The 20,035-nt window shown below is 51.8% G+C and overlaps 1 long non-coding RNA gene across 1 annotated transcript; it reads left to right on the top strand.

Annotated features, from left to right (window-relative positions):
• Nucleotides 1-7,225: 7,225 nt before the first annotated feature.
• On the top strand, nt 7,226-11,645 carry LOC130158969 (uncharacterized). Its single transcript, XR_008825568.1, has 2 exons — nt 7,226-7,605; nt 11,114-11,645. It is a non-coding gene; the product is annotated as an uncharacterized LOC130158969 (long non-coding RNA).
• Nucleotides 11,646-20,035: the final 8,390 nt, after the last annotated feature.

Raw genomic sequence — 20,035 nt, 5'->3', positions numbered from 1 at the left:
AGTTGACAAAGCCTAGTTTCAATGGATTTGTCTTGCATTGGGCATAGGAGAACCTGATATGGACCTTGGTGATCAGAGTGCTCTTGCAAAGCAAGTTGTGCCTGTCATTCACCTGGATTTAGATGCCTGGTAGAACCTGAATCTGCACACTGTTTTCTCTGTCAGTAAATCAGTACATCAGTTGGTTTATTTTCCATCTAGTTGCTCGTTGATATGCAAGGTGTGTGTGTGGGGGAAATACAAAAAATCCCAACACCACCACAAAAACAAGAAAGTATCCCACCCTATCATTCCAGCTAATGCTGATAGAGGTGTAGAAGTCTTAAGGTAATTAACCACCAAGCTCAGAGGGGAGAGGAGCTGCAAACAGCAGAATAGCATCAGCTGCCTCTTTAAAAAAAAAAAATAATTATCTGCCAAACAAATTTAAATTCCTTTGAGGGCTCTGGGAGTGGGGAAACAGAACTGATATTCCTTGGGGAGAGGAAGAGTGACAGATTTGTGATACTGTAACAGAGCTGCAAAGAACCCAGATCAGAGTACTAGAGGTGATGTACATCATGTTTGCAGTGACTTCACAGGCTTGAAGGGGTTAACCATGCTGTTAACCTTTCCATTCCCAGCACTTTAGGCTACGTGATAAAGTTGGGTTCCCAGGAAACACCCATATCTTCAGATACAGACAAGGAAGCTGTAAGCTGCAGCTCTTATTTGGAGGGTAATCCTTGAAAACCCAAGTGCCTGTGCTCCCAAGGGTGATCATCAGCTTGAGCCTCAAGGGAAAGACAAACACCCAGCACCTGAGGCCCCAGTACTAACAGGTAAACAGGAGATACCAGCTTTTACATTTGCTGCAATATCTTTTTTATTTTTTTTATTTTCTTGGGGTGGGGGGGAATGGGAGTACAGGGAAGAAGAGTTAGTGCATTTGTTCAGGTTGAACTGGACAGACAGTGGTGCTGGGGCAGTCAGTTTGGACACTCCTTCGCAGAACTGGGCTGGAATGCAAGTGGAGATGGCATGGGTGGTAATTTAGCTGCCATTTACACTGACCCAGAGCATCCTCACTGGTCTCAGCCCTGTAGACTCCCAAGATACAGCTACACCTAGCACAACCAGTGAGGCATCCTAAAACTGAATGTTTTATTTTTCTGCCTCTGTTTTATCTTACTGAGATCTGGTCTCCTGACTTCTGGCCTGACACTTGCTGCAGGCTCATTCGGGTTGCTAAGGGAGGCAGAAATTCCTCTTGAAGTCTTAGCTCCCCATTTGCTGCTGATGTCTGAACCCTGAAGCAGCATTCGATTAAGATAACTGACTAGCTGGGCAGGGACCACGGCTGCCCTCTCGTTGATGCAATGCCAAGTGGGCTGTGAGCTTTCAATAAAAAGTAATTAATGGTAAAGCAGGCTCCTGCAATCCTGCAGAGTCTCTTCTATTTCTGTTACTTAGGCTTTTAAAGGCAACGGGATCACAGTGGCTTGACTTTCTTCTCTAGCCAAAAAAGGAAGAGCACTTAATCTAGTGACCTCACATTTATCTTCTGCCCTTCATTAGCACCATCTGTTTCCCTTTGCCTGTTCAAAGGCAACTGTGCCTATCCTCATTGCTGGGACAATACAAATATTGCTCAATTACAGCAATACTCTAAATGCAATTACTCAATTGCAATGTTAATTGAATTATTTGTGTTTAATTATTCCATTAGGAATTCTGTCAGTACAGCCTAAGTTGCTTGATTTCTCTCTGGGCTAGCGGCACAATGCAGCATCTGGCCACGCAGGGAAGGGCTGGTTTTACTCGGAGTCAGACAGCACTAATTAAGCTGGGGAAAGTCTGGCACTGTTCAGAAATGGTGCTCTCAAGTTCAGGGACAAGTGTCGGGGTGGCAAGGACCTTCTTTCTTTCAGTCAGTGAGTTTCCGTGCACAAAAATACTTGCAAGCAGAGAACAGTGACTATTTATGCAGAAATAATTTTGCAGGAGAGCTAGGGATTGCGAGGGGTTTGTGAGTGAAGGAATCCATCCTAAGAGATACTTGGCAGAAACCAAAAGGACGGGTTACGCAACGTGAGTCTGTAGTTAAGGCTACATATAGCCAGCGAGACAGTTGCTAAGGGCTGTTGATGGGCCGTGCAGGGGCTGAGGCAGGACTGCACTGCACAGCGCACCAGCTTTTGCGATAAATTCGCCTGGGCAAACACACGAGCTGTTTGGGGTTTGTTCCTGATTCGTTCCTAGGAGAGGTAGGATGAAAAGAGTTAAGATTAGGAAGACATGGATCTGTATGCCCTTAACCCCCTCTAAATTCCCAAGTGCTCTGTGTGCGATTCTGGCAGCTGTTTTCCTGCCACCCTGAGACAAGGACAGCTGCTGCCTCTGTCCCGGGAAGCCTGGATCTCCTTTCCCAGTATCCTGCTGCCATCGCCAGTTTTTCCTTGCTCTCAACGTCATCAGGAGCCCTTGTCTCATGGGACATACTATGATTAAGGAGGTTACTTAAATCTTTCCCTCCTTTCAACTGTATGAGCTCCCTTGGTTGATGTGATGCCTGCAGCACCAGTTTGGAGCTGTGACAGGCAGATTGGAAATAGTCCTGCCTATCCCGGCAGGAGCTCTTCACCCGCAGCCTCTTCTCCTGTTAGCAGAGCTCAGGCTGGAATGCATCTGTTCTGCAGCAGGCCAGGGCTGACAGCCATAGACAGCCCTAGGCTTTGTGCTTAAAAGTCTATGCTACGCTTGGTAAATGTCTTCACTTAATATCTATGCTGTGTTAAAGCCCCTGTCCTTGCAGCTCTGAGAGCAGTAGCTCCTGAGGTTTGCAGGTTGAGGTATCACCCTTCCAAGAGACAGTGGTATGCAAGGCAGAGATTTCCAAGGTGGGTTTCTTGGCATCGTGTATCAGATGGACCTTTCCTGCTGGGCTAGCGTCCCCAGCACTATGGAACCTCTGGGGTCTAGTTGCTGAGACAGCACTTGCTCCATCTTTGGTGGCTGGTGATCCCAGGGACTCCTTTTGTCTGTTTGGCCCTCTGCACCCCTCCCTGTGCCTGCCTGCCTTCCCCCCTTGTCTGCTACAGTGTGAGTCCTGCATGGTAAGTTTTATGTACCCACCAGGGCATAGAAGAGGAAACAGAGGTCAGGGTTTGGGTGTGAAGTGGCAATGTCGTGGTCATTTCAGGTAAAATACTCTGATCTAGAGACCAGGAGTATCAAGGGATCTTGGTTCAAGACAGATGTAGGGGGATCAAGCAGTACAATAGTTGTGCTTTAAATATTTTCTGCAAACGTGGTCTTCATCTGCCGTGTTCCTCGTTAAATAGAGATGCTGGCACTTTCATGCTGGCTGGTGTGTTGGAAGCAGCTGGAGTTTGAAAGTGACAGGGTATCCTGTGGCCATTGCGTCTCAGTCCCACTTTGCAAACATCCCTACCTGCCCTTTTGAAGGAGAGGCGGTTTCCTTCACAACGTACCAGACCCTACCCAGCTTTGGTGGGCACTGACTCCACCAGACCCTCCCAGTGAGGTCCAGGCCCTTCAAGGCTGGGGTGCCTGGCTGCAGGCATGGATGGACCTTTGTGCATCTCGGCGCAGGGCTTCCCTGGCCCTCTGAGACTGGTGATGGAGCTGGTGCTGACACAAAACTGGGGCCAAGCAGCTGTGCTGGCCCGGGAGGCTGCAGTGCCAGGGCAGGTAGCTTCACATGGCACCCAAGGGCATGATGAACGCTGTGCCCAGCCAAAGCATCTGAGAGACTTCACGGAGCAGACTGTAACTACAGCTCCCAGCTATCTGCCAGGATGCTGATGAATAACAGCTCCATGCTCCTGCTGTAACAACATAACAGAGGGGTTATTGTGAATAGCAGCATTGTACGATGGGACTGGTAGGGCAGTGCTGGAGCAGCAGCTGCATAGTTGGTGCACAGAGGAACACAGCTCCCTCCTGCTCTCTTCTCCTAGGATGAGATTGGAGACCTGGCTCTCGATGTCCTTGGGCTCTGCTGTTGCAAGGTGGGCTGGCTGGAGATCTGAGGCCAGGAAACCTGCCTTCCTGATGGCTGCGTGATCCAGGCATCAGTTGTCCACATCAAACAAATGGCGAGGTTATGCTAAGAGAAAAGGATGAGCCTCTCCGCGGAAGGGTGAGGGCTGAAGATCCTGCAGAATAACTGCACAGAATTGCAAAAATAGCTCCTAAAAGCCTCAGAAGCTGGGTGATCCTAATGGCTGCTCCCAGTGTCCTGGGCGTCACATCTCCCTCATGTAGCCGCAGAGCACTCGGCAGCTTGCTACTCAAGTTGCATTCAGCCCATCACACTGGTTATTTGAATTTCCCAGGCTGTTTTCTGTGTTAATTTCCATATTCTCCAGTATTTCACTTATGGGTTCTCTCAATCATCTTCCTCTATGTGCCCATGTGTACGTGTGAGTGCCTTTCTGTATCTCTAACCTGCAGCGTCATACCTGTTTGAGAGATGTTACCCTATCAGCATTATCTTCAAAGCCCTGCCTTTTTCCAATTTAACAAGGAATTGGATTTCCATGCCTCGTATCTCGGCATCTCTCCCCTCTGTACCTGCTCTGTTTTCCTGCCTGCTCTCCAGGATGTCTCTACCATTCTGGCAGAGCCTCCTTATTTCATTTCTGGCAGATCAGGTCTGCGAAGTTCAATCTTGCAAAGCTGCTTTGGTGCCAGTGACATGCTTTGGTACCATGGCACTGACCGGGGCTTTTCACAAGCACCTACAGCAGCCTCCTGCCAAAGCTTGCTGGCTGTTCTTGTGGCAAAATGGAATGGACTTATAGGGAAAGCAATAGCCTGGCGCTGGGGATCCTTCATCCATCACCCTTCTCTGCTTCAGGCTCAGTGGAATACGCTAAGCCTTGAAAGCCCCACCTCCTGTTTGAAACAGGAGGGAGCTGGGAGGGCTGTGAGCATCACCAGGGACCTGGCATTAACAAGGGGCAGCACAGCAGCATGCTTAGCATGGGGCTGGAGTTTGTGGACGGCAGGTGTGAGATGCGGGCTCTCAGGGACCGAGTAGGAGCCACCTCCTGTTCCCTGCCAGCGCTGGCGCCCGTGTTGGGGCAGGTTTGCTATAAATCAATACCCGTTTACGTCACAGGCAGTCAGAGCCAAATCCTGAGGGTATTGGAAAGCAGCCTTCAGATGTGTAATTGTGTTCTTTTGACTCTAACGCCTCATTTAATCCTTCACAATCTTGGCAATGCATTACTGTGCCAGAGACGCCCACAAAGGCCAGCTGGAGGTTCAGCAACTGACATTTGCGTTATTAGGCTGGGGCTCCAGAGCTTGTGCTTGGTGAGGTGAATAGGGCTCTTCCTTCATTCCTAGCTGGAAACAGAGGGTTTGCAAAAGCTTTCAGCGCTGACTTTTAGTGCTGATCCAGCTGATGGTTATGGATGGCACAGAGAGATTTCAGGACGACACTGCTTTTGGAACCCTTGCCTGAGGTTTTCTTTAAATGGAAAGTCTGGAGTAGGGTGAAACCATCAAGAAACATGTTGGGCCCCCTATAAACAGGATTCTGAGTCAGAAGCTGTTCCCCAGTGCTATTGTTCTGAACCACTTCCAGATCCTCTAAAGACACTGATTTAAATAATTGCCCTTCGGTTCGGAAGTATTGGCTCTTCTCTTTTATCAAATAACATCTAATGTCACTGTTGCTGAAAGCGAGTAGGACAAAATTGCCTGCCTTTATTTTCCCATGTGTTGGCTTTATGCTTTTGGCAGCATTTGGAGTCAAAATCAATCTTACTTTATTCTCCTGGACAAGTACTTAGTTTTGCTGATGTCAGGGTACAGATTTCATGCAAGGAGGGGAGAGGTGGCAAACCATGTCTGAGAAGATGGGGGTTGCAAAGTCCACAGGCTGAGAGGGAAGCTTGAGGCTATTACATGCATCTGGGATTTGCTATATCTGCCTCCAGCTCCTGCCTTGGCTGCAAGCTTCATCTGGGCCAAGCTGCTCTGTTGTACGCCCTAAGACCCCAATCCCACTCACAAGCCAGTTTCAAATTTTCAAGGGAATCTAGATGCCTACGGAGGTATCTACCTCCTTTCCAGGCTTCATGGTATCTGCCCTGGCTTTTGAATTGTTTCAGCCTCTTTATGTACCTTGGGATAGGAGGGACAGAAGTGACACTTGTGCTTGAAAATCCCTGTGGGCCAGCGGTAGTAACCCAGCGCCCTGTGTGAGCAGCGCACCAAGGCAATGCCCCCTGCCCTGGAGAGCCCAGGGAGGGGAGCAGGGCTGGGGCGAGAGGATGCTGGTTGCTTCTTCCCTGTGGCAGGTGGGGTTGGAGCTAGGCATGCCACAGCAGCCCCAGCGCTGTTTCCACTGGCTCCTTCTCCCCAGGTTCTGCTCATCAGCAGGTTGCAGCGGCTGCTGGACGCATGACGCAGAACGAAGCTGTGAGACTCCGCTGCTGCCAGCACCGCTGACACGTCAAGCACGTGCGCAGTGCTGTGGGTGTCTAACTAGCGCTGCAGCTCGCTGCTTGTCAGAGCTTTGCTTTCCTCACCCGTTCAGGCTCTGTCTCTTCTCTCCATTGCTGTAGATGATTCCTTTCATTCTCTTCAAGAGGCCTCCTGCTGCCTCTTAAATCTTTTCCCTTCACCTCATTTAAATACAGCAGTCCACTCCAAAACTTGATAAGGTTGAGTGAGTGCAGTAAAGATTATGTCTTCAAGAAACACTTTCCCTCTGGGCCAGGAGGCTGCGGATTGCTCTCCTTGTGGGGGTGCCAGGACTGGTGAAGGGCAGGCAGATGGCAATGGGACAGTGCTGCTCCCCTTTGGCCAGAGCCCTGCCATGGACATTTGGGATGCCTGGGGAATGACCTCCCAGGGCACACAGATCCTTAGCGGGGCCTTGTGTTGTTCAGCTGGTGCTGATGTGAGCCTTTTTCACCCTTTCGGGCAAAAATGGCTTTCTTTGTGTGCCACTGGAGGGGGTGAAAAGCCTGTGGGCGAAGCTGCCAGCACTTGGATTTCTGGTCTCCTGCCAGCTGCAGCATCTGCATTTCTCCCTTCCTCCTGCACAGCTGCTCCTCAGGCTGGCTCACTGTCCTGTAAGCGATGATGGAGAGAAATCTTCCTCTGCAGTTAGCACTTTTGGTGCAGTTGCAGCCGGGTGCCTAGCCGCTGGAGAGTGCTGGTTTCACAATCGCAGCAGGGGCAGCTGTGTTGGGTCTGGCTGAGATGGAGTTAATTTCCCCCCTACCATCCCTCACAGTGCTGAGCTTGTGCTGGTGGCTGGAGCGGTGCTGATAACACAGGGTGCTTTGGCTGGTGCTGAGCAGCGCTCCCACAGCATCACGGCTGTCTCTCCAGCACTGCCCCCATCACCGCTAGGCTGGGGGTGGGCAAGGTCTTGGGAGGGGACACAGCCAGGACAGCTGACCCAAACTGACCAAAGGGATAGTCCATACCGTATGACTTCTGCTCAGCAACAAAAGCTAAGAGAAAGTGTGTGTGTGTGTGCATTAATTATTATGACGTTTGTCTTCCAGAGCAGCTACTACAGGTACTGAAGCCCTGCTTCCCAGGAGGTGGCTGGACATCACCTGCTGATGGGAGGTAGAGAATAAATCTTTTGTTTGTCTTTGATTCTGCACACAGCCTTTTGCTTTCTTGAACTGACTTTATCTTGACCCACGACTTTTTCCATCTTATTTTCTCCTCCCCTGTCCTGCTGAGGAGGGGAGTGATAGAGTGGCTTGGTGGGCACCTGGCATCCAGCCAAGGTCAACCCACCACAGGAGTGTAATCTCCATTCATTGCTTTATTAGTGCTGTAACTGCTTTGGGCTACAATTACCTTTAATTACTGGTTCTGCTGGGCTGGTTGTACTTCTTCCAGTGAACTTGGGTCCTTGCTCCCAAATAATGAAACCACTTACCATCACTTATCTTTGAAATCGGAGCTTTTATTTAGCTGGTACCTTCTGTTCAGCCTGCTTCTCAACACCTGCATGGAGAAAAGCCACACAATCATGCTGTTCACAGAAGGACTTGAAAGCTATCCTCTAGCCCTGCTGCTGCAGCTGAGCTGGGACACGGTGTCAAGAACATAATGTCCCATAGTATTTGCCTTGCTGTTGAGCTTGGTTGTGACAGTTCCTTTGCTCTGTGTGTAGTTATAGAGCGAAAAAAGCCTTCAAGCTCATACAAAGTCATTAAGGTGCACATAACCACCAAGCAGAGGAGGGAGCAGCAGAGAGTCCCCCTTAATACGTGAATGTGAGAAGAGCTCTTGACCTCTCTTTCATGGGGGGTGAAAGGCAGAGTACAGCGAGGGGAGAAAGCGTGTGGTCAGGGTCCCAAAGAGCTGGAGACTTCTTCTGGAAATGAGTGCTGTAAACCAGAAAATGGAGTTGTTTACCCTGAAATCATTATTGCTTGGATGTAACACCAGCTGAAGGGAACTGGGAGCAGCCCTGGCCTGTCCCAGCCTGTTGTTCCTCTGTACACACAGCCTCAGGAACAGAAACTGCTGCAGCAAGTTATTTTCAGTGAACAGCAGCTCCATCACCAAGAGCTGTGCTCTCCCCAGCACTGCAGAAATGGAGACAGCAGGCGGGGAAATTGTCTTTCCCACTCATCCCCTCCCAATGATTATGGCTGTGGGACAGCTGTCTAGAGCGACAGTGTCTGGAGGACACTGTGCCTTAAAATGAGACACGGCACCATCTCCCCCAGTTGCTCTTTTGACCCTGAGTGACACGCATCTAGCAGAGAGGATGCCTTCCCCCTTGGCAAGCCCAGCCATGCTGCATCATGTTGGAGCTGGTGAGTGACTGAAGCCATTTCACACCATTTCCCACGTGGGAGGAGTGTTTCGGGCTGCAGCAGGAGAGCATGTGTCCAGAAGATGCTCTACAGCTGGCTGGCTGGCTCTGCAGAGGACCACATACCATGCTGTCTGCCTAAGCATGCTGCATGCAGAATGAGATGCCAGTGAGAAGGCAAAGAGCCCTCTCATCTAATTATCACTGCTATATTTATACATGAGATAGAGGAGGCAAGCAAGAGACACGCGCTGGTGCTGGGAATTCAGTGGCCTTAGGTGGGCTAACTGAGAGACAGGGCACTCAGTTTGAGGTTGGTTTTATTTTTCCTTCTGCACGTAGCTACTATCCTTTCCCTTGTCTGCCTTCGGGGCTGGAGTACCTGCAGTGCTGGTAGGAAGCTATCAGGGAACCGGGGCGTGTGTCCCTGGGCAGGGGCCAGGAAGGACCTGGTGCGATACAGGAGGGATGCAGGGACCAGCAGGCAGGGCCAGACAGCAGAGGGGGACAGCCTGTCTTACCGTCAGGGTTTATAATAACACCCTTTTGGTGCTTGCCATGCATGGAGTTAAATGAAATGCACCATTCTCTTGACCAGTGTTTCAAAATGCCAATAAGGGATTAGAGTGTGCTCCAGCCCTGCGTACCTGGGTGCTGGCAGCAGGCAGGGGAATGAAATAATTGATTGCTTTCTTCCTGTGATCCAAAATGGTTTCGATGTCAGGCCATTCATTGCGGTAGCTGGAATACTAACACAATTCATTTGAGCTGCAGCCCCGCAGATCGGTGGCTTTACTAATGGCTAATCCGGGATGATGGATGAGCTGGGGGGGGATGCTACTGCTGAGTAAGGAGAAGGCAGTGAGAGGGAGGCAGCAACAGGATGGGACCCAGCAGGCAGTGTCCCAGCTGTGTCCCAGCCAGTATGGGAGCTTGAGGCAGAGGCAGTGGGCAGGCAGGTTGGGCGAGCATCCCAGTCCCCTCTGCTCAGGGCGGTTGTGAGACGGGTAACATCAGAATTTAACTGCCTGATATTTGCCAGGTCTGGACTAGAGATTAACAAAGAGATGTCAAGTCTTCTCTCCATCCTTCCTGCAGCTCTTCTTAAAAATTAGATTTGTTTATTTCTTTCTAATTAAAACCCCGGGGTTGCCACCATCCTCAGGTAAACAAAAGGCAAAGCTGAATGCAAAAGAGAGGGCAGCAAGAAACAATAAGATTAGTGATCCCAGGGGATAGAAGTCATGCTAATTAGCAGCAGACAGAGCCTGGAGTGCTTCCCAGCACAACAGCTCAAGTTTCCCATGGATCTGGTGACTTGTCCCACTTCCCCAAGCAGAAGCACGTCACTGTGTTTTGGGAGTGTTGGTCCTGATTTGCACCGGGCTGAGTGGGAGGAGAGGTGCTGACTGTGGTGCCCCTTCCCTGATGCAAGGCAGGGGGAAGAGGATGCCCACAGGGAAGGTTTGACTGCATCCCACCCCCAAACCATGGCTTGTGCTCAGGATTACAGTTCGTGGCAAGGCTGGTGGCTCAGGGAAAAGGACTCCTGGGAGGAGGACTGGGGCTTGTCAGACCCCTGGTTTGATCTGCATGGAGGGGACCTTGCTGAGCTCTCACAACAGCACTGTTCCACCCAAAAAGCAGCTTCCACATCTGCATACACGTGAACAGATCGACTTTAAATGGTTGCAGATCAAGAAGGAGCTTCTCTCAGTTATTGATCGCCTACTGATTACTCCAGCACTTGGTATTCAGCTTGTAAATAAGATTACAGGGTAAATGTAAAAAAGAAGCAGACATTATAAGATTCTGCTCATTTACAATAAGCTCAAAGAACTTTTTACCCCTCCCCCCCGCCTCCAGCTTTATTACGAAGTCCAATAAAATACCCTGGGGACAAGAAGGAAGAGAAAGGAGTGATTCAAAGGGAACATCAAAAGGCACCTCTATCTATTTTAGCGTGTCAAATAACAGGCACAGAGAGATGCTCCCAGCCAAATACAGCAGCTGAAGAGAGTGCAGCAGCCTGGTACCCTCCCTGCTGTCCCTGGGTTGGCTCTGCTCAGCCCAGGGCATCACCTCCTCCATGCTGGACAGACAGACCTAACCCTGTGCATTTTTGTGAGATCTCAGATAAGTTTCTATTTTGATGGCAAAGATATGAAGTGTTAGATGTGGATTTCAATGCAATAGGCTGCTCTCATGGTTTTCAGCCCATCTCTGCAAAAGAGGAAAAAACCAAATGCTTTGCAGCTAAAAATAATGTATTCCTCTTCTTTCTCCATGCTGCTGCAGTGCTCTACCTTGGGCTCCTAGCAGTGCCAACTGCCCTGGATCTACCAAGACAAGCTGAAGGAGACTGTGATTTAATGGCAGGACATTTAAGAGCTGTGCACATCTTTGCCAGCCCTGGAAGCATCAGTCTTGTGATATGAAGTGGCTGAAGTAAGCCCCAGCTCCTGGAGTCATGGGAATTATTAATGATTTTTAAATCTGAAAGAAATGTAGCCTTTTCCACTGGATGGCCACAGGAGGTTTCTCCCAGCTCCATCCTCTGAGGACAGGGAAAACATTTCCCTCCTCTGAGCAGCAGCCAGGACATTGCCACAGGGAGCTGTGCAGGCACTGTCCAAAAAGCAAGGATTCTCTGGACTTCCTTTATGGCTGCTGCTGCTTTAAGGAAGGGAACAATCTCCTTGTCTTGAGTTAATTTAGGACCTCCAGGTGCTCCAGCAGCATGGTTCAGGAGTGGACTTTCCCCTTTGCCAAAGGATGGGTTGCTCTGGCTTTCCTGTGTGGGGACTCAAGGAGACCTGAGAAAATTTGATCTAAATTTTGCTTTTCCTTGTGAACCTTTACAGAGATCTGTCCTTGGCAGGAATTATGCCAAGTTATTATCCTTCAGTGTCATGTCAGGGAAAGCTGTAACCCACAGCGTGTCCCTGTCCCCGGAAAGATTTGGACCCCTCCAGCACTTGGAGCAGCTCATGCCTTTGCTGCTGGCAGTGGGTCGTCTGCGCTGTGCCCCTGCCGCGGTTTCACACCATGTCTTAGCACCAACGCTGAGCACAGAGTGCTTTTGCAGTGAGCGGTGGTCCTTCAAGAATGTAGCTTTTAAATGTAGCAGGATTGACTTGAAAACCCCAATTCATTCATTTTTAAATATCAGCTCTTGGATTCTTATCCTCTGCTTCTAGGTGTGTATTCCTAAGCCTCCCTGGGTGTTTATGAGATCCTGAAATTTAATCCTTAAATAATACATTAAAAATTCAGTTCCTAGTGCAGGCCTGTGATTTTGGAAGCTGAGGTCTAAAGGAAAAAAAAACAAAACAAAACAAAACCAAAACCATCATGAGACGTGTGGTAAGACAATGAGAAGCAGCAGCATTTTGAGGCAGTGAGATTGGGACATCAGAAGCTCCATGATGATCCCAGTATGGCAGTGCCAGCCTGGAGCATTTATAATGTTGATTGAAAGAGCATGATGCTGAGTGATTTTGCTGCAGGAGGAGCCAGGGCTGCAGCACTGGGGTATGCACAGAGTCACTGCTGCGAAGGACTGGGCTGGGATGGCAGTGTTGACACCCGGCTGTCTGACCTGGCTGGGCAAAGCCAGCCTCAGCAGCCTCTGTGCTCCAGCAGCCTGTGCTCTAGTCTTGACCTCTATGCATTAGAGACTGCCACAAGCCCTGAAACACAAGGTGTGAGGTCTCCTTGACTTTTGGAACCCATTATCGGTGACATTAGTGCATATGTACGCCTCTGCTTGGGACCTGCAGTAGTGCCAGCCACGTGCTTCCTGCGGACTCCACACTTTCCACTGCATGGACTGATGTTCCCCTTTTAAACATCTTAAGGGGAGGCAAAATCCTCCACTTTCTTCAGGGGCAAGGACTTCTGTTTCTGATCCACAGACCCAGGGCATCCATGGATTTCTGCTTGGGGTAAGGGAAAAGGTAGTGTCTGAAGTCTGTACATGTGTGGGGTGAATTTCCAGAGGGGATTGTGCCTCCTGGGGAAAATTCAAAGGCATCTACAAGCTTCTCACATGCTTTCTGGCTGCCAAGGAATGGGGCAGTCCCTGAGTCATGGAACCATTGGCATGAAGCTTCCAGATATTTGCAAGCCCAGCCCTTCTGCCTTCATGTGTTTTCAAGCCCATGGTCTCATCCAGCTGCTGGGCAATCTGTGTGCTTTTCAGCAGACCACCCAAAAGCCCACCCACTACCCAAGGACTTCACGGTCCTGTTGCTGCTGGACTGGAATGGTTGGGGAGGAAAGCCTGCGGTCACATTTCCCCAGCGAGAGAAGTTCTCTCCAGCCTTCAAAAAGCATAAACCACCTGCAAGAATTCACATCCATCTGATGAAAAAAATGTCACCTCCTATCCAAAAAGGTAAAAAGACAATAAAAAGTTATAAGCAACTCTGAAAATGACTACTGAGAATAGAAATATGTGTGTAACCATGGCTTCCTCTCTGGAGTGCATGCCTGAAATACAGATGCCTACTGCTGCCCCTGCTGTGCAGGTGCCTGGGAAGTAGCCCAGGAAGATGCTCAGTGCCTGGGACTGGATATGATGCTGGGGGTGGTGGCACCCTCATCCCAGGGTGGGAGTCCCTGTGCCAAAAGTGGGGAGCGCTTGAGCAAGGCACAGAGGCATGAAAGCCCAGGAACGCTTGTGAACCCCTGTCCTAATGCTGCTTGCGTGAGCCCAAGCCTCTCCTGGGGTGTGCCAGAGCCAGCCCCCTTCCCGGTCCTCAGTGAAGGGGCCTTCCTGGTTGATATTGTTCCCACCAGTCCCCTGGGAATACAGCTGTAGTCCTCCTGGGACAGGCAAAGGTTACTTCTGACCCCAGATGCATCTTTCCTTTCAGCCCACTGCCTACCTGGTGCCCTTTGGTTCATGTTGGCAGAGAGAACCCGGGACCAGGGGCTCGTTGCACACAGCAGACCCACACATCCTGCTGCCCCTGAAGGGTCCCCACCGTGGAGGCAGGGAACTGGGGCACAAACACGTGGCAAGACTGAGAATGCCAATATCTGAGCGCCTTCAGTTCCTTCCTACAAATAAATCACTGCATGACTCTAATTATCGTGCTTGCCCTGGGTACACACCGGCTTAATATGGAAAATGAGTGTGGAGGATTTATTACTGCTGATCCTTGATCTTTCATTTTTGATATTAAAACATGTTTAATTCATTGCAACACAGATTAAAATAAGGCAGGCCACAGGCAGCCTCTGCTTTCTCTTTGGGAGAATTTGGTGGCCGGGGCTCCAGCAGCACTGCCTGTGTTGCGAGCTGGACCGTGCTGGCTCCTGCGCCCTTCCATGCTGACTGCAAGTCCGGGTCTGGCTGGATCATGTTTGATTTCACCACCACGCTTTCTCTGACTGTAGATCTGTGGTCGTTCAGACACCAACACTAGAGAGACGGTGTTGTAAATGTGTTATTTTCCCTGGACAGGCAGGTTATAGCAGAGCCTATAACCCCGTTAGATGCAACAGGAGTGAGAGGTTTCTGAGATTTTAAGTTTTCATAAAGAAATGTCCACCTCTGCCAGTATGAAGCAGCTCTCACTTTCAGAAAATGTCTTTTTTATGCTACAAGAGCCTTTGGCCTTCAGTGCCCAGTTTGCATTGAATCTTCAACTATCTTGAAAGCATTTCTTACACAGCCTGAGGGCATGCTGCAGAGCTGAAACCTTTTTTGCTTGTTTCGCTCTTAAAGACAGCAGCACGGTACAGCTTCTGCAGGGCAACAGCATCCCAGCCATGTACACAGGGCCTTGGCAGCTGCTCTTGGGCAAGCAGGATGCTCAGCAGCCACAGGAGCCAAGCTAACGGCCCCTGCTGCCCACAGCTGTCAGAGGCACACAGGAGCATCAGTATCCACCATCAGGGCAAAGTCATACCCAAAGAGGGGAGCACGTACACACACCCAAACACCTGGACTGGCAATGCATGTGCATTCTGGCAGAGCATCTCCTGGGACCACTCAGCTCTCAGCCACCAGGTCCTGAAGGGTTGTGTGAGGCAAGGGAGGGAACAGACATGGCCCAGGGGTGAGAAGACGTGGAGTAGGCATGTGTCCTCTGGGTCCCCGTAGCCAGGGTAGCACAGGCCAGATGGGGAAAAAGCCGAGGACAGGGGGAGGCAAAACCAAGGCCAGGAAGCCCTGGGCAGGAAGGCTCCCTGGCTGCACCGGTGCTGCACCGGTGCTGCCCCATGCAGCACTGCCCTGGGCCGGGCAGCCCAGCTTCTCGCACACACACCTTCCATGACCACACTGAGATCAGCACCAGGAGTGAACCAGGCATATGCTGGCAGCATCTGCTCCTCTGGTGTTACAGGAACGATCCACATCGGCTCCATTCATCCAACAAGGTGCTTTTCCCATTTCCCCTGATGTAAAGCTGCCGAGTACATATCTGGCTGCAGCTCAGGCGTATGTAAAGTGCAGCTCATACAAAGCAAAGCAACGGGGAAGCAGCAGCTACACTGAATAATTCATCACCCCCGGAGACCAGGTCCCCTCCCATGAGCAGGTAGTGCACCTTGTCACTACAGCCCAGGGTGGAGGAGGGGGATGTCACCTCCAGCTGGGTGCTGCCTCTGGCTGGGGGAGGAAGGAGGGCCTGCACTCCCCGCTTTGCCAGAGCATGTCCAGCTCTGTGGCATTGGGCCACCCCTCCCGGCGTAGCTGTGTACAGCTCCACAGGTTGGACAGCCTCTAAACCACCCATGAAATACAGAGTATGGGATCCATTCCTCTGATTGCATCCGGCCAGCACATGTCTGCATTTTGGGGTGCATGGGGAGGGGGGACTCCTGGAGGAAACCCTCCTTGTTAACCAGCCGGAAGAAGAAAGCATGGGCAGGCTGGCAGCAGCCCAGCTGCTTACTCTTCCAGTTGATGGCTCACCTCTTGCTTCCTCCCGTCTCAGCTCAAACAGAAATTGCTCTCTGGTGCATGAGAGCATTTTGTCTGCCCAGGCCTGTCCACAGCTCTGCAAAGCCCACTCTTCTCCTGGTGATGCTGATGCACATCTGATGGGAGTGGAGCTGGTCCAGCCACAGGGCTGGGAAGGCTAAGAAAGGGGAAGAGAAAAGCGCAGAAAGTAAAGAGAAACAGAGAGAAACAGCTTGGCTCACACCAGCACCTCCTTCCTGCACCTCTCTGGCTCCAGTGGCTCCCTGAACTGGGAGAGAGGCCAGCCAGCACTGCGCCCTTGCTTGCAGATGTGCTGGCGGGACAGAGGCCACAGGATGCACCCCAGAGGTGTGTGACAGGAGGCACACTGAGCCCCAGACCTGCCCCAAGGGAAACCTGCTGCCTGGGCACCGTGCTGTCCCACGGCAGGGACAGGGATGAGGAGGTGGCAGTGCTTTGCATCACCATGGCAACCCGCAGAGGATGGGTCCACCATGCATATCCTGCATCTCAAGGATGAGCCTTAGCAAATCAATAATGCCGGCAGGGACAGTGACGGGCTGAGACAGGGTTGGGCTGGAGGTCCCCTGCTGTGGGGCTGGGGACAGGAGTGTCTCTGCCCTCTGAGCGCCTATTTGCTAATCAACTCGGGAGCAATTTTGCCCCGTACCAAAACGGCTAAGCCAGAGGTGCTGTTTCTGTGGCTGCAGCAGCCCAGCCCTGATGGGGGCACTGGTGTTTCTCTGCACCCATATTTCTTCCCCGACTCCTGGGAAGTTTCTCTCCTGATGAGGCTCTCGGTGGAGCCTCGTTTAGCACACTAATTGAGAGACTGCGTCATACTGAACTGATGGGAAGCTGGCGTGCCCCACGCTGATGGAGCTGGCTGATTAGAAAAATGTTCTTGCATTTCTAACGCAGCAGAGGTTTGGGCCAAGAGCTCCTCAGAGGAAATCAGCAGCTTTGAGATGCTCCTGCAAAATGCAGCGTTTCTTCCCTGCCAGGCAGCTCCAATGGGATCCCCAGCTCCCATCCTCACGCTGTGGTGTGACACATGTGTGCCCCTATCACGGTGCCTGCCAGTGATTCATGGCCCCTTTGCACCTCCACTCTCCCATCCCATCATCATGGCTCTAACGGGACCAGAGGATGGGTGGGACAGTGGGGCTGCCCAGCTTTACCCCTGCCTTTTCTGAAGCCACAGGTCCATTTGCACCTGCTGGAAAAGGAGGCTTCAATGAGCCCCATTTTGGGAGAAAGCCATGGGGGCTGGGTACAGGCAGTGCTGCCTGTTGGGTTTCCCACCACACTCCTGGCATCTGCCTGGAGCTGAGGCCCTGCCTGGTCAGCCCTGCCTGGCCCCAGGGAGCCACTCTGCCCTGACATGTCCCTGGGATACAGTGCACATCCCAGGGCTTCCCAGATAGCTGGCATGGACACAGTGCTGTGCCTGAGGCTTCCCCAAAGCAAAGACCAGTGGTGAGCCCACATGTGATGAGTCTGTGCATACTCAGCATGAGGCAGTGCTCCCCACACCTGCTGGTGTCTGCCAGTGGTTGCCCTTCAGTCCCAGCTGAACCACGGGACCATTTAAAACATGGGCGAATGTGCCATCACTCCCTAGCAGCAGCTGGAGCCTGTGGACAGCCCGCTGTGCTCACTTGCCCTTGCTCAGGGACCTTTGACTGCAGATGCCAGCCAGACACCTGGCCATACCTCCCCTCGCCGGCTCTGCCCCGGCCACCACTCACAGCCTTCCCCAGTGCCCACATTTATTTGGGGTTGATATGTGCTGTGGCAGAAAAGCCATTAAGGTGCTCTTGTTAGTACAGAAGGAAAGAGGTCTGCTGTGCGCCCATGGCCACTTTAGGAAGCCAGGATAAGGGCAGTAAATAAGGTTTCACTCTATTACAATGATTGGAAAGTCTTGAACGAGAGCAGCAGGCTGGCAGGGCTGCAGAGAAGGTAGCCTCCAAGGGGCAATTGCTGAGCAGCAATCTGCCAGCACGGCGCTTTGCTCTGCATTTATCTTTCTGCTGAGCCAGAGATGGTTTCAAGCTCCTTGTGCTGCCCAGGGTGTCTGGGGTGGCCACGGGTGCCTCTGGGGTCCTCCTGTGGGACAGAGCAGGGTGGAGGTCTCCCCCAGCAGCAGAGGTCTGGCATTTGGCTGGGTTATGAGCAGAAAATCTCTTCTCAGGGATCATGAGGCAATGTAAAACACAAGAAGGGTCTATCCTGCCACAGGTGGTGTGGAGCCAGAGCAGCAGCTGTCCCCAGCCGGGATGCAGAGGATGGTAGAGGTCTTCTCTCCCACTGCCTCCCTTCCTGACCTCAGTACCTCCATGTGCCAGCTTCATCCTGTGCGCAAGAGCAGCGCAGCTTTCCTCTCCTGGCTGGGTGTTGGGAGACTTAAGTCATTACCATTAATGAAGCGTGCCTGGCTCTGCTGCAGAGGCACGGCTCAGCTGAAGGTGCCTGCAGCCCCAGGGAGCTGTTTGACAGAGGAGTCGTGCTGTCTGCACCAGACGGTTATAGCCCTCTGTTTCCCCTTTTGTTGAGCCACAGCCAGGCTCACTCACAAATCAGGCTGTAAGGTCTCTGGTTAGGGTTTTTGGGGTCCCCAGTCTCTTACAGCATGTCTGAGAGCTCCAGTACCCCTGCAACGGGCCAGGCTGGCAGCAAGTACTGATCTTAGAGGGTTGCTGCCCCAGAGACACGGGCTTTCTCCCACACCATCAGGAAAGGAGCAATGCACACCCAAGCCCTTGCAGTGGTTAATTCATCACTCTGAAGGGCAATGCCAGGTGTCTAATATTAGACTCCCACCTCCTTATTTAGGTATTTCAATAAATACACTAATTTGCCTCTTCCTTTCTCCTCCCCGGTACTGCTCAGCACCCAGAAGCTTCTAGGGAGGTGCTCTGTTCTTGGGCATGTTGGCGTGATCCAGCAGCACCAGGTGTAAGCAGCTCAGATCCTCCTGTATTCCTGATTTACCCTGAGTAGAAGTCAGGGTCTGGAAAAGGAGGAGCTGCAGCAGTTCCCCAACCCCTGCAGGGGAGAGCCTTCTTGGTGCTTGAAGGAGCCTGGTGGCTGGCAAGTGTCTGTTTCAGCAGCTATTAATTAGCATTATAAATAAGCAGCCTGGTACCCAGCCTCAGCATCACCAGGGTGGGCTTGAGGATGCGCCTCTGCCTGGTTATGTCCCAGTGGGGTTCTGATACACCAACGTGGAGCCCCTGTAGCACCTCCCTGCTGCACGTGGCCTCCCCAGCCCCCAGGAAGGACTGAAGTGTTTTGACCCCTCTCAGTTCGATGAGAGGTAACTGGTGCAGCAGGAACATGGACACAGCCAGCAGCATGGAGACCTAGCTGGGGCTATAGCCCGGTGTAAAGGGAGAAACAGAGGTGAAGTGATGCCATGCTGGTCCCTGCCCAGGGATGCTCGCTGTGGAGGGACCTGCTGCTCCCTCCCTGTGCCTGGGGAGATGGGTGACTGCCTGGCAGATCTTTGTGTGATGCTGTGGCTGGAGTGATCTGCCTGCGCACATTTCATTGTACACGTGTCCCATTAAGAAAAAGATCAGAGTTCCCGGGAGCTAAAAATAACAACAGGCAGCAGTGTTTGGCCAGGAGATGGTAAGGGAATGCGGGGGTGTGGAGCAGAGGGTGTAATTCCACTGCCGGCTACTCCAGTAACAGGGCATGGGGAGAAGGGTAATGAATCAAGCCTGCCATCGCAGAGGTAAATCGCTGCTGAATGAGCAGCACGCATGCCGCAGTAATTCAGCTCTGTGCTGCATTGCTCCTTCTCTGATCCGCGGGGGGTACAGGGTGCTGGGGGGGAGCGCAGCCGTGCCCCAGGGGTGCCCTGGGGCTGTGCCGGGGTGCAGGGGGAAGGGGCAGAGCTGCCTGGCTGCTGGAGGCTGCGTGCTGCCAGGATGCCTCCCAGCAGACAGCAGCGTTGAGATGCTGGGGCAGCAGCATCGCAGTGAGACAGGCTGTGAGCTGTAGGGCCCTGTAATCTAGTAGTGACAGGGCTGCTTTCAAGTATGGCAACCTCTGGTGCTAAATGAAAGAGTGCAAACACAGACTCTAATTACCACAGCTCCTCCAAAGCCAGCTCTGCCTGCTCTCCCCAGGCTAGCAAATGTCTCCATCTCCTTTCCATGGTCAAATCAAAGCTATTTATTGTCTCCTGAAGATCCAACCGCTTCTGTCTTACCACTAGTTGAATGGCAGGGAGAAAGAGCAGGAGGAGCAAGGAGAGGAGAAGCCCC

This window comes from Falco biarmicus, chromosome 14, assembly GCF_023638135.1.
Source record: "Falco biarmicus isolate bFalBia1 chromosome 14, bFalBia1.pri, whole genome shotgun sequence".
In the NCBI taxonomy this organism is placed as follows: Eukaryota; Metazoa; Chordata; class Aves; order Falconiformes; family Falconidae; genus Falco; species Falco biarmicus.
This window is presented reverse-complemented; position numbering and strand designations above follow the sequence as displayed.